Below are 12,309 nucleotides of genomic sequence, written 5' to 3'. Positions count from 1 at the left end.
TAAGATGGCGTGGTTTTGTGTATGGCCTCTGCACCCTCTCCTGTATCTACATCATCTCTGGATTGCTTGTGCCACCGCATTCAACACGCGTCCCATGTGAGTAGCTGGCTTGGGTAGGGAATGGGCCAGGGGGAACATTCTGTACACGTTCAATGTGCCCGTGGGACTGTTTTCAGGTCTCTGTGGTTGGTTGAGTCCACGCAGGCGGATCCCACAGACGCAGAGGCCAACTCTTAATTGTCACTTCCTTTTTCCTTAGGGGCAAGGGTGGTGATTCGATTTTTTTTTTTTTCTTCCAACTGTGCCAGCCTTGTGCTGGGAGCCAGGAGCTATGGCCTGCACTCAGTGCAAGCTGGGCCAGTCCCCCACCCACGTCGCTGCCTCGGTGGATCCCATGTCGCCTCTGTGTCACGTCACCGAGGGTGCTTGTTTGGGGCTGTCACGCTCTTGCAGAGGAAGTGCAGCAGCTCTGGGGAGATGTGGCCGCTGCAGTGTGCTGGGACGGGCCCAAGCAATCAGCTGCTCCCATTGAAAGGAAATGTAAGATTTCCCATCGTCACAGCTCTCCAGATTTGAATTGGCCACTTGCCCTTGTGTCTGAATTTCTTTTCTAAAATAAGTGTTTTTGGACGGCCCTTATCTTTACAGCCAGACACCCGGCTTCAGTTCCTCCTGACCAGGAAAGCGACAGTTTGTGCACAATCTTGTCCCCACTTCACACATCACATCCCATGCGAGAACTGGGGAGGGACAGGAACATCTCGCAGGTGCCTCTTGTTTTTTTTTTTTAATGTTAGTGAATTTCTTTTCCTCACCTTTTTTGTCTCCTGGTTTGTCCCCTGTTCTTTGCTTCTTAAGTTTGTGTCACCAAACTCTTTCTTTGAGCATCTGGTCTCCTCTGGAAGTCTCGCCTTGGTAGTCCTGTGGAGGCTTCCTGTTTTCTCGCTGCCTCCCAGAACCCTTCCCAGGGAAGCTGCCTGGTTTCCTGTAAGGATTGCAGTTGTGAAGAAAGCCGACTGGCCCGCAGCTTCTGTAGCTAAGCTGCCATTTCACATCCTCTCCCAAGGGGAGACGAGGTGACGTCATTCGGTGAAACGGGGGGAGGGGGGTCTCCAGAGGAACAGGGGCTCATTCATGCTCTGTGTGTGTGTTTGACTCCGCCTTTCATTTTTTTTCAAGATTTATTTATTTATTTGAAAGAGTTACAGAGAGAGAGAGAGAGAGAGAGAGAGGTCTTCCTTCTGCTGGTTCACTCCCCATATAGCCACAATGGCCGGAGCTACACTTATCTGAAGCCAGGAGCCAGGAGCTTCCTCTGGGTCTTCCCATGCAGGTGCAGGGGTCCAAGGGCTTAGGCCATCTTCTATTGCTTCCCAGGCCATAACAGAGAACTGGATGCGAAGTGGAGCAGCTGGGACTCAAACCGGCACCCATGTGGGATGTTGGCACTACAGGTGGCGGCTTTACCCGCTACACCACAGCATAGGCTCCATGACCCTACCCTTCAAAAAAAAAAACTTACCAAAAAAAAAGAAAAAGAAACCACTTGGGATTCCTGCATTCCATATCAGGGTGCCTGGGTTTGAGTCCCGGCTCCACTCCTGCTTCCTGCTATCGCACACTCTGGGAGGCAGCAAGTGGTGGCCCAAGTCCTTAGATCCCTGCCTCCCACATGGGAGACCTGGATGGAGTTCCTGGCTCCTGGCTCCTGGCTTGGCCTTGTCCAGCCCCAGCTGTTGCAGGCATTTGGGAAGTGAACAGTGAACCAGATGGGCAATCTTTCTCTTGTCCCCGCTCCCCCAGCCCCCAACTCAATTTCTTTCTGCCTTTCTACTAAGTAATATAAATCACAGTGAGTTAGAAGATCCATGACCTTAATCACCAAAGTCCCTTTCCCATTGCAAGGTGGCAGTGACAGATTCTGGGCTCTGGGTGTAGACATCTTTGCAGGGCCGATATTCTGCCTGCCACACCCTTTGTTCCTCTAAACTCTGAATGATCACCATGGGTAGTATTCCCCTCCTCGAGTATGTTGTAGTCATTTTCCCCAAAGGATCCTTTGTCTTTGCAGTTCCAGAAGCTCTGTGGGCATGAGGTGGTGGGTGAGGTGGTCCCTGGTGGTTGTGGGTAGAAGCTTCTTTTGGGTGATGGTGTCTTGATTTTCCTTGGAGGGACTGGCCATTCCCTGTTGTCACTATGAGGCCTCCACTGGCCAGCTCAGGGATGGCCCCTGACCCAGGCATGGGCAATGCAGAGGCAAGTGGTGGGACCTGACTCTCACCAGCACAGGACAGAGTCTGCAGACAGCAGGTGATGGCTCAAGTAGTTGGATCCTTGCCACCCATGTGGGAGACCTGGATTGAGTTCCTGATTCCTGGCTTCAGTGTGGTGGGGCTCAGCCCTGACTGTTGTGGGCATCTGGGGAGTGAACCAATGGATGGGAGATCTTGCCTCCCTGTCTCTCTCCCTTCCTCCATCTGTTCTGTGTTTCTCTGCCTTTCAAATAAATAAATGAAAAAAAATTTAAAAAAAAAGACGCAGCCCCGGGACTTTGCCTGAGCCACTGGGGAAGAAGCATTTCTCCTTCCACTGGATGCATTGCTGCATAGATGCCAGCTCTGGCGATGGAGGGCGTTATCTTCCTATCACCAGGGTAGGCGAGAGCCTGCCAGAGAATGAGGCCAGCACAGATCAAAGCAGCCCTAAAAAATGGAAGCCGGTAGATTCCTGCTGACTTGGAGCTCCTGGATACAGAACTGCCTGCAGCCCAATGCGCACCTGGCCTCTTACGTTGTATGAGGCGATAAGTTCCTTTAGCAGAGTGAAGGGAGTTAGTCTTGATTTAAACAGCGTGCGTGAAGGGCAATGACAGAATCTCTGTGTTCAGATAATACAGCCACAGGGTCTGTGTCTTCACTGAGGTTTTATTGGGTGCCCTGGTACCCTGTTTTTATGTCTCTGGAGTTTATGTGAGGATCAGAAAACTCTTACAATATAGTGGAAGGATATGTTGCTTACAACACATTTCATTCCATTGGTTCGCCATTCCTTTTTAAATTTTAAGATTTATTTTATTTATTTGAAACGCAGAATTACAGAGAAAGAGGGAGAGAGAGATCTGTCCTCCTGTTCACTCTTAGGTGGCTACAATGGCTGGAGCTGGGCCAATCTGAAGCCAGGAGCCAGGAGCTTCTTCCAGGACTCCCACATGGGTGCAGGGGCCCAAGCAATTGAGCTGTCCTCTACTGCACTCCCAGGCACATTAGCAGGGACCTAGGATGGAAGCGGAGCAGCTGGAACTCGAACTGGCACCCACATGGGGTGCCAGCACTGCAGGTGGCAGCTTAACCTGCTATTCCACAGTGCCGGCTCCCCTTTTAAATGTTTTTATGAGTAATTCTGTGCCAACAACAGGGAGATGTGTCTGCTTCTAGGGGAGTGTAGGCAGGACATGGGCAGGGCAGGATTCGAAGAGGCCCCAGTACCCAAGACGGCTGAGGAGCTGTGCCCCCACCTCCCCTGCTCGTTGCAGGAGACGGTCTGCTCACGGGCGACCTGGAGGGGCTCAAGTGTGCAGAGAACCTGCGTCCAGGAATCCCCCAGTGTTTGAGGAAACCAGCACGGAGCACAGAGGCACCAGCAGAGAATCTAACATGGGAGAAAACATGAAATGGGAAACAGTAGAGGCTTTGGATAAATATGAGGCTATTACATCCATGTATAAAGGCAAAGATAGGAATCACGGGAATTGTTAAACATGCGAAAGTGTTCATCGCGGTGGGCATTTAGCCCAGCTGTTGAGACACGCACATCCCAGAGAGCCTGGGTTTGATGCACGGCCCTGGCTTCTGACCACAGCTCCCTGCTAGAGCAGACCCCGGGAGGCAGAGCGGTGACTCCAGTAGCTGGGTTCCTGCCACCTCTGTGAGACCCTGGGCGGGGTTCCTGGCTCCTGGTTTTGACCTTTGCTCAGCCTCAGCCATTGAGAGCCTTTGGGGAGTTGCCCAGAAGGTACCAGTGCTCCTGCTCGCTCTCTCTTTGTCCATCTCTCTAGCCCTCCAAAAAAAAACCAAACCAAAACAAAACAAAACACACACACACACACAAAACCTTAGTTGCTTTCCATTCTAATTTAGCATTTCAGTAACTCTTCCAAAAGCAGTGAAAGTGATGTATGTAATGTGGCATTTGCACACATACGCAGTGACAGCTTTTATTCCAAGGTAACCAGTGAAAACCCAGTTGAAGAATGAGATTCTCAGGACACTGGGCGCCCACACTGGGCTGCTGGGTATAGAGAGAATGCACGCTGGAGGCAGCCGGACGACAAGCCTGCCGCGCGTCCCCAGCCTGCTGCTTGCTGCCCCAGCCCTTCCCCCAGGTGAAGGCCGATCTTACCTGGCCAGGGAGCCCCCAGGCCATCGCTGGCCGTGACCACAGGCAAGGCTTCCCTGGAGGAAGCCCCGAGGCACTTCCCAAACCTCCTGTTCACTGCTCTCATGGAGACACTGGGCGCCTGGGACCCTGGGACCTGCCTTAGCAAGGGCCCCTCCCGCCAGTCCGCCAGTGTCCGCTGCCAGCAGTCTCCTCTCTGGCCCTCAGGATCGAGGCCAGATGGAGGCCCGGGCTCGGGCCTGGGCCGAGCTCCCCAGAGGGACTGCCCCAGGCCAGAGCTCCCAGGGGAGGAAACAACTGCTTGGGAAGGCCCAAGACATGGGCACGATCCAGTCAGCAATGCGATCAGCGTCCTGAGCATCCTTAGCCAGGGGTAGGGGATGGGGAGTGGGGTTTCGGGGTGAGGGAGCGAGTGTGAAGGGCGTCTTTCAGGCCGAACTGCAGGACAGCGGACAGGCATCCAAAGCTGTGAAGAAAGACCTCCAGGAAGGCTGGCTGTCTGGGATGAGCAGGTTATGCTGGATGTATGTGCTGGAATATTGTACTGTAGCCATAAAATGGCCCGTGTTACATGCGAATCCCAAATTTTAAACCACACCTCCATTTCTCTCATCGATGGTTTATAGTTTTCATTGTGGAGATCTTTCACCTCTTTGGTTGGATTTATTCCCAGGTATCTTTGCTTTCTTTGTGTAGCTATTGGATGCAGGATTGCTCTCTGATTTTCTTTCCAGATGCTTCACTGTTGGTGTGTGACGGTAGTACTGGGTTTTGTACATTGACTTTGTAGCCTGCAACTGTGCCGAATTTGTTTATTCTATCAGCTTTTTGATGGAGTCTTGGGTGTTTTCTATATATAAGATCATGTTATTTGCAAACAGTGACAATTTAGCTTCCCCCCTTCCAACGTGGGTGCCCTTTGTTTCTTGCTTCATTGCGCTAGCCAGAACTTCCAGTACTATGTTGAATAATATTTGAATAGCCTCCAAAAAATGAGGAATGATATTAGGGAGGAAAAACATCTTTTCCTCACTCATCCTAGGGTTATGGCTAAGACAGATTAGCAAGAGAAAAGCGTGCACATTTATTTAATGTAGATTGTATCATGGGAACTTCTGTGAGAAAATGAAGACCCAAAGCAATGATTGAGCTTGTGTGTTTCCTGTTACTTCCTCAGGAATGAGTGTTACCCTTACAAAACACACCGAACACCGGAGTAAGGGAAAGAGTTTATTAGGGAAAACCCAGTAGACTGAAGGGGAGGGACGAAGAAGGATGAGAGAGAAAGAGAGTATAAGAGAGAGAGAGAGAGACAGAGGAGAGGAGCTAGTGAGGAGAGAAGATAGAGCAGAGAGAAGAGCCAAGAGAGCACCTGTTCAGGAACAGGCCCTTTTAAAACTTTGCCAGAGGGCGGGCAGGGAAGTAGGAGCAGCAAATCCCATTAGGATGGGGGTGGAGCTTGACAACAGTGGTTGGGCCATGTGGCCACCTGGCTTCCAGCAATGGCGGGGGTGTGGGGTGGGGGGGTGGGGGGTGGAGCTAGAGTTTGGGATGTAAATCAGGGTGAGGATCGCGCCATAGATAAAACTGTGCCAGTTTCCTAACAATGAGCGGGCAGAGAAGCACAGTTGGACAAAGGGAGTGTGAACTAATGGTGAGAAACCTGGGGGACACATGCAAGGCCTGTCCAGAATCTTCTATGTCCCGGAGATGGGGGGACAGGGACGCTCCTTTCTGGGTACAGAAGGCGCCTCTCCTGTGAGGGTCTCGCAACCTGCTGCTCAGGAGACCAAAGGATCCTTCCCAGGCCTTGTGTTTGTTTTAATTTTAATTTTTTGAAGATGTATTTATTTGAAAGAGAGAAAGAACCTTCCATCCACTGGCTCACTCCCCAAATGACTGGGCCGGTCTGAAGCCAGGAGCTGAGAGCTTCATCTGGGTCTCCCGGGTGGTGTGTGGCAGGATCCCCAAGTACGCGAACCATCAAGTGGCTCCCAGGGAAGGTACGAGCAGAAAGCTGACGTTGGGAGCAGAGCCAGGGTGCAGATCCAGGCGCTCTGGACGCAGGACGCAGGCGTGCAGGCTGGAGCTTCGGCCACTGTAGCTGGAGCTGCTGCCTCCCCTCCTGCCGAGGTTTTTATGTCCTGCTGCTGAGGAGGGCCGAGGAGGTCAGGTGGGCCTGCCTGCTTCTGCCGTGTTTTGGGGTAGCATCTCCTGAAGCCCATGGACTACTTAAATCAGGAAAACAGAAGGCTAACCCATTGTCGAGAGCCGTGTGTGTGTGTAAGTGGCTGGGACAGCAGCCACTGCTGGGAGGAGGCTGGGGGTGGTGGTGGGGACTGACCCACAGGACTTCTACTTTAGCCCTCCGGCATTCGAATCTCACAGTGAGGCTGTTCAAGTCTGGTGTGAGCCTCGTAATTAAAACATTTTTGCTTAAGAAAGAAAGAAAATCCCACAAAAGCCTGCTACTATAATAGAGTCTGCAACATGGGAACTAGCTTTATCCCTTAGCACAATTATAACTGACTTTAAACATATCCTTTGTGTTAATCCTTGTTAATGTATAATCGCCATTTAGTCCAATGCTTTTCAAACTGCGGGCTAAGATCCATTAGGGGTTTACGAAGCCAGGGTAGGGGGTTTCAGTCAGTACGTGAAAAAGAGAGGGAAGGGAGACAGGGAAGGGGTGGGGAGAAACGAGAGCAGGAAGGAGAGGATGAAGTATAAAGTACTGGTGCACGCCACAGCCAGTGGGGCCAACAACTGTGAAATTCTGCCATACTAGACCTCTTTCTTCTTGGGAGGGGCGTGCCCCAACATTTAAAAATGACGGACTTAGCCTCTTTTCTTGATGTGGGACAGCTGAGGAAGACTTTCTTCCTTCCGTGCCTTTGCAGTGTGTGCTGTCAGCAGGTGTATTCTTGCGCGTTCTTGCCATTTTCTCAAGTTCACCGTGGAAAAGCAGAACCAAGAGAAGTCGTCTGTGGAGGTGGGGCCCTGTCTGCCTGCACTGGGCAGGAGCCCCTGCCCCCATAGAGTGAGAGAAATCAGCGCTAGGAGATGGGGGCTGTGAAGGACCCTAATCCCCGCTGGGTCCTTTAGATCGCGACCCCAGACTCAAAAATCCTCAGACCAGACGATGCAAATGCAAGAGGCGGCTTTATTTACGTTTTGCGCAAAACGGACCCCTCCCTCCTGAGAGAGTGAGGTACTGGACAAGGGTTACAGGCAGTATTTAAAGGCAAAAACCACAAAGTTATCTTAAGCAAGTGAATACAAAGGGGAAGGGGATTTTTGTTTACAGTAATTTCACTTATCTTAGTATACAGCAGTCCTGCTTATCTCAGTACACATCAGTTTTACTTTTTTTTTTTATTTTTTTAACTTTTATTTAATGAATATAAATTTCCAGTGTACAGCTTATGGATTACAATGGCTTCCCCCTCCCATAACATCCCTCCCACCCGCAACCCTCCCCTCTCCCGAACCCTCTCCCCTCCCATTTGCATCAAGATTCATTTTCAATTCTCTTTACATACAGAAGATCAATTTAGTATAAAGATTTCAACAGTTTGCACCCACATAGAAACACAAAGTGAAACATACTGTTTGAGTACTAGTTATAGCATTAAATCAAAATGTACAGCACATTAAGGACAGAGATCCCACATGAGGAGCAAGTGCACAGTGGCTCTTGTTGATGACCCAACAAATTGACACTCTAGTTTATGGTGCCAGTAACCACCCTAGGCTGTCATCATGAGTTGCCAAGGCTAGGGAAGCCTTCCAAGTTTGCCGACTCTGATCATATTTAGACAAGGTCATAAAAGACAGGGTGAGGATAGTAACCAATGATCCTAAGAGTGGCATTTACCAGGTTTGAACAATTATACAGCATTAAGTGGGGAAGAGGACCATCAGTACACACAGGTTGGGAGTAGAGCCATTGGTGGTAGAGCAGAGGTTATGATTACAAAAGGATGAGGCCCAAGTACGCTAGACAGGGTCTAGAACAAAGGACAGAGTCTTAAAATTTATAGAAGGCATTGGACCTTCTGGTAAATGTTTTCTTAAGTTGTTATCTAATGGTTGAAACGGTTTGCTAAGTATTCATGTAATATTGCTATTGTCAGCAAGCGATCTAGGAGTTTTACTTATCTTAACCATTGCACAAGGGGGGTTTCCAAACTGCTATTCCCTGTTATCTGCTAAGTTGCAGTTTCCCAGAAACTGAGCTTTTAACTGACCTTTCTTGAAACTTTCTTGTTTTTCAGCAGGTTAGTCTGGTAAATTTTCAGAAGTCCTTCAGCTGGAGGGGCTGTGGTGCCAACAGGGTGTCCGGGGGCCTGGGAGGTAAGGCTTGGAGCTAGGGGATGAAGGCCATGGGGACACCTGCTGTGGCGCGGCCAGGCAGAGGGAACAGCAAGTGCGGCACCCCGAGCCGGGCACTCGGCACGGAGCCAGGGGAACCAGGAGACTGGGTTCCAGAGCTCACGGGTGGCCCAATGGCCAGATGGTCAAGGGCCTTGCCTTGGGCAAGGGAAGCTTAGAAAATGTCTCAGGCAAGCCCTGGGGCAGTGGTTAGGATGCCCCTTGGGATGCCCCCGTCCGGGTCTGAGCCCCCGGGTTCAAGTCCTGGCTCTGCCCTCAATTCCAGTTTGCGGCTCATGCGCATGCTGGGAGGCAGCTGGTGATGGCTCAGCGGCTGGGCCCCTGCCACCCACACGGGAGACCTGGATGGAGTTCCCAGCTCTTGGCCCCAGCCTGGCCCGGCCCTCACTGTTAGGAGCGCTTGGGAGTGAACCAACAGAGGAGAGATCTCTGTCTGTGTCTCTGCCTTTCAAATGAAGAAAAACAAATGATAAAAACGTGAGCACCCTGCGTATGTCACACCCGTCGTGCCACCTCTCCTGCAGCGTTGACCTTCTAGGCATTGAGGTGGCGCCGACATCACACACCCGAGCTCGGCTGTGGGTAGTTTTTCTCCTTCCCTGTGGAAGAACAGACTTAGCAGGTAGCCCTCTTCCGTCTGCACTGGCTCATCTCTGCCCTTGTGTGTTGTCACGTGGGGACGTTCCCTGGGGATGCTGGTGGCAGTGGGGGCTCTGGCTGCAGGAGGAGGGTTCCAGGCCTGGAGGAGGTTGGATTACCTGGGGGGGTGGGGAGAGGGAGTGGGGTGGTTGGGGAGGGGTTTGAGCCCTGGGAGCAGGGGGAGCAGCGTTTCTCCCATCATCTGGAAATGAAGGGTAGGAGGCTAGAGCAGACTCCAGGGCCCACCCCTTCACCATGGGGACAGCGGGGCATCTGCTGTGGCTTCTTCTGGTTCTTTCCATGGCATGGAGGACCCCGGGCTTACCTGCAGTACAGAGGGCAGTGAGATCACTCTGAACCCTCTGTGAGGCAGGTGGAGGTTCTTGTTTGGGGAGGGGAGGACTCTATACGACACCTGGAGAGGAGGCGCCGGTACCGTAGAGAGGGCAGGGTTTCTCCTGTTCTCCGCCGTGTGGGGCCCGCTCTGATGGGCCGTCAGCTCCTGAGCCTCACCAGGGCCCTCCTTAGAAGTCACCCAGGGGTCTGTGAAATCAGATCACGGAAAACCCCAAAAGGCAGGCAGTGGAGGTTTCCCCAACAGCAGGGGGCTCCGTGTGATGGACGTGAGTGCCGGTTTCTTTACCGCCTTGCTTTGCTACGTGACTGAGCACAGTGTTTGGGATGCAGGCTGGGGAATCTCTTACAGAAGAACTCTATGACCGTCGTCACAGGAGATGCTAAAGAGAGACCAGAGCCATGACCCACAGCACCCAGTGTCCCCCCGAGAATCTCCCCCTGTTGCTCTCACCCACGTTTATACGTACGAAATGCTTTACGGTGCCCTCTGCTGATGACAATGGAAAGACGCTCGGTGCAGAGCCACAGTCACCTGCCATGGACGAGCAGACGTTTGCTCAGCCTGCCTGACCATCACGCTGTGTCACAGAGCCACAAGGCCACTTTCTCACCTTGTTTACCAGTACACTATTGCTTACTCACTTCCTAACCAGAGCGAGAGAGATCCATCACTTCCACTGAGAGAACAACCTTTTTTTTTTTTTTTTAAAGATTTATTTATTTATTTAATTTAAAAGTCAGAGTTACAGAGAGAGAAGGAGAGTCAGAGAGAGAAAGGTTTTCCATCTGCTGGTTCACTCCCCACATGGTTGCAATGGCTGGAGCTGCACTGATCTGAAGCTGTTACTGGAGAAATTGCAGGGTTGTTGTCTTCGCACAAGAAAGAATTCAGGCGTGAGACAGAGAGTAGTGGGAGGTAAAACAGCAAGGTTTATTAGGAAGGAACATCTGTAAGGACGGATGAGCACCTCTCCAGACAGAGCCTGAGAGACTGGGGGGGGGGGGGAGGTAGGAGGGAGGTTACAGGTTACATGTTGAGTGGAGAGATTACACCTGACCAGGCTAGGCGGGCAGCTCAGCAAAGATGCAGAGAGCTGAGCGCGCAGTCCAGTTGAGGCTGGGGGTTTTTAAGGAGATGGGTCTTGCATCCCCACCTCTGCTCCTCTTGGAACAAAGGGCTTTTTGGATGTAAATAGAAAAACTTCTCTTGAAGGTCTGAAACAAAGGACTTTATGGATGCAAATGTTATCAGACTGGAGGAAGGGAGCAGGGTGTTTGAGATGCAGATACTAGGCTGCACCTGGGAGATTGTGGAAGGCAGAAGGGGGCAGGGCAGGATGCGAGGGCCAGGCTGCCCCTGAAACATTATGGGGATGACTTTGAGATGCAGATGCATATGCTGGACATAGATGTCTTCTCTTTAGGCCTGTTACACACACATAAGCTCATAACTGACTACCTACCTAACAAAGCCAGGAGCCAGGAGCTGCTTCCGGGTCTCCCAAGCACTTGGGCCACCTTCTACTGCTTTCCCAGGCCATAGCAGAGAGCTGGATTGGAGAAGGAGCAGCCAGGACTTGAACCGGTGCCCATATGGGATGCCGGCACTGCAGGCAGTGGCTTTACCTGCTACACCACAGCGCCGGTCTGGAGAACAACTTTTGAGAGGCAGCAAAGTGTCAGAGATTGCCAGCGAGCTCCTAGAGGATTCGGCTTGGGAGCAAATGTGAGTCTCTGTGATAATGGGCTTGGTGAGAATCTTAATTTTTTTTCCTGGACTGACATTTTCCTGTTTCTAATAAAACTATCTACAATAGGAAAAAAAAAAAAAAAAGAAAAAAAGAACCACGAGGCTATGCTGCCCATTGCTTGGAAATCACTACTTTCCTTGTGAGCAGTGACTAGTGCTGTGGAAAGCAGCCAAGCCTTTCTTTCTTCCAAGATTTATTTTACATATTGGAAAGGCAGAGAGATAACAGGGGGTAGAGACGGAGATGTTCATCCACTGGCTCACTCTCCAAATGGATGCAACAGCAGGTGTATGCCAGGCTGAAGCCAGGATGCAGGAACTCCATCCAGATCCGTGTGGGTGGCAGGGCCCAAGCAGTTGGGCCATCTTTCACTGCTTTCCCAGGCACATTAGCAGGGAGCCTGATCGGAAGTGGAGCAGCCGGTCTTCTTGAATCGGTGTTCCGACGTGGGAAGCCAGTGCTGCAAACATAGGCTTAACCTGCCGCAGTGCGATGCGACCTCCAAGCCAGTCCTCTCCATCACAGGGCTTGTTTGGGATTTTTGAGGAGCTAGGAGAGGGTGTCCTGAAATCACTGCTGCTGACGTGGGATGTTGTCACTTGTGCCTCGGCTGGAGCCTTTGGCGAGGCCCACGGTTTCAGGCCCAGCGACCTTTCCCTCTCTTGTTCATTCAGGGTTAGGCTAAGAGGCAGCAGACCTGGCTTCTAGCCCAGGCTCCCTTCCTTGCCAGGGTGAAGGTCTTAGTCACCTGGAAACTTCCTTCTCCCTCCCT

Source organism: Lepus europaeus, chromosome 4 (genome assembly GCF_033115175.1).
Source record: "Lepus europaeus isolate LE1 chromosome 4, mLepTim1.pri, whole genome shotgun sequence".
Taxonomy (NCBI): domain Eukaryota; kingdom Metazoa; phylum Chordata; class Mammalia; order Lagomorpha; family Leporidae; genus Lepus; species Lepus europaeus.
The sequence above is the reverse complement of the archived record's forward strand: the minus strand, read 5'-3'. Positions refer to the sequence as shown.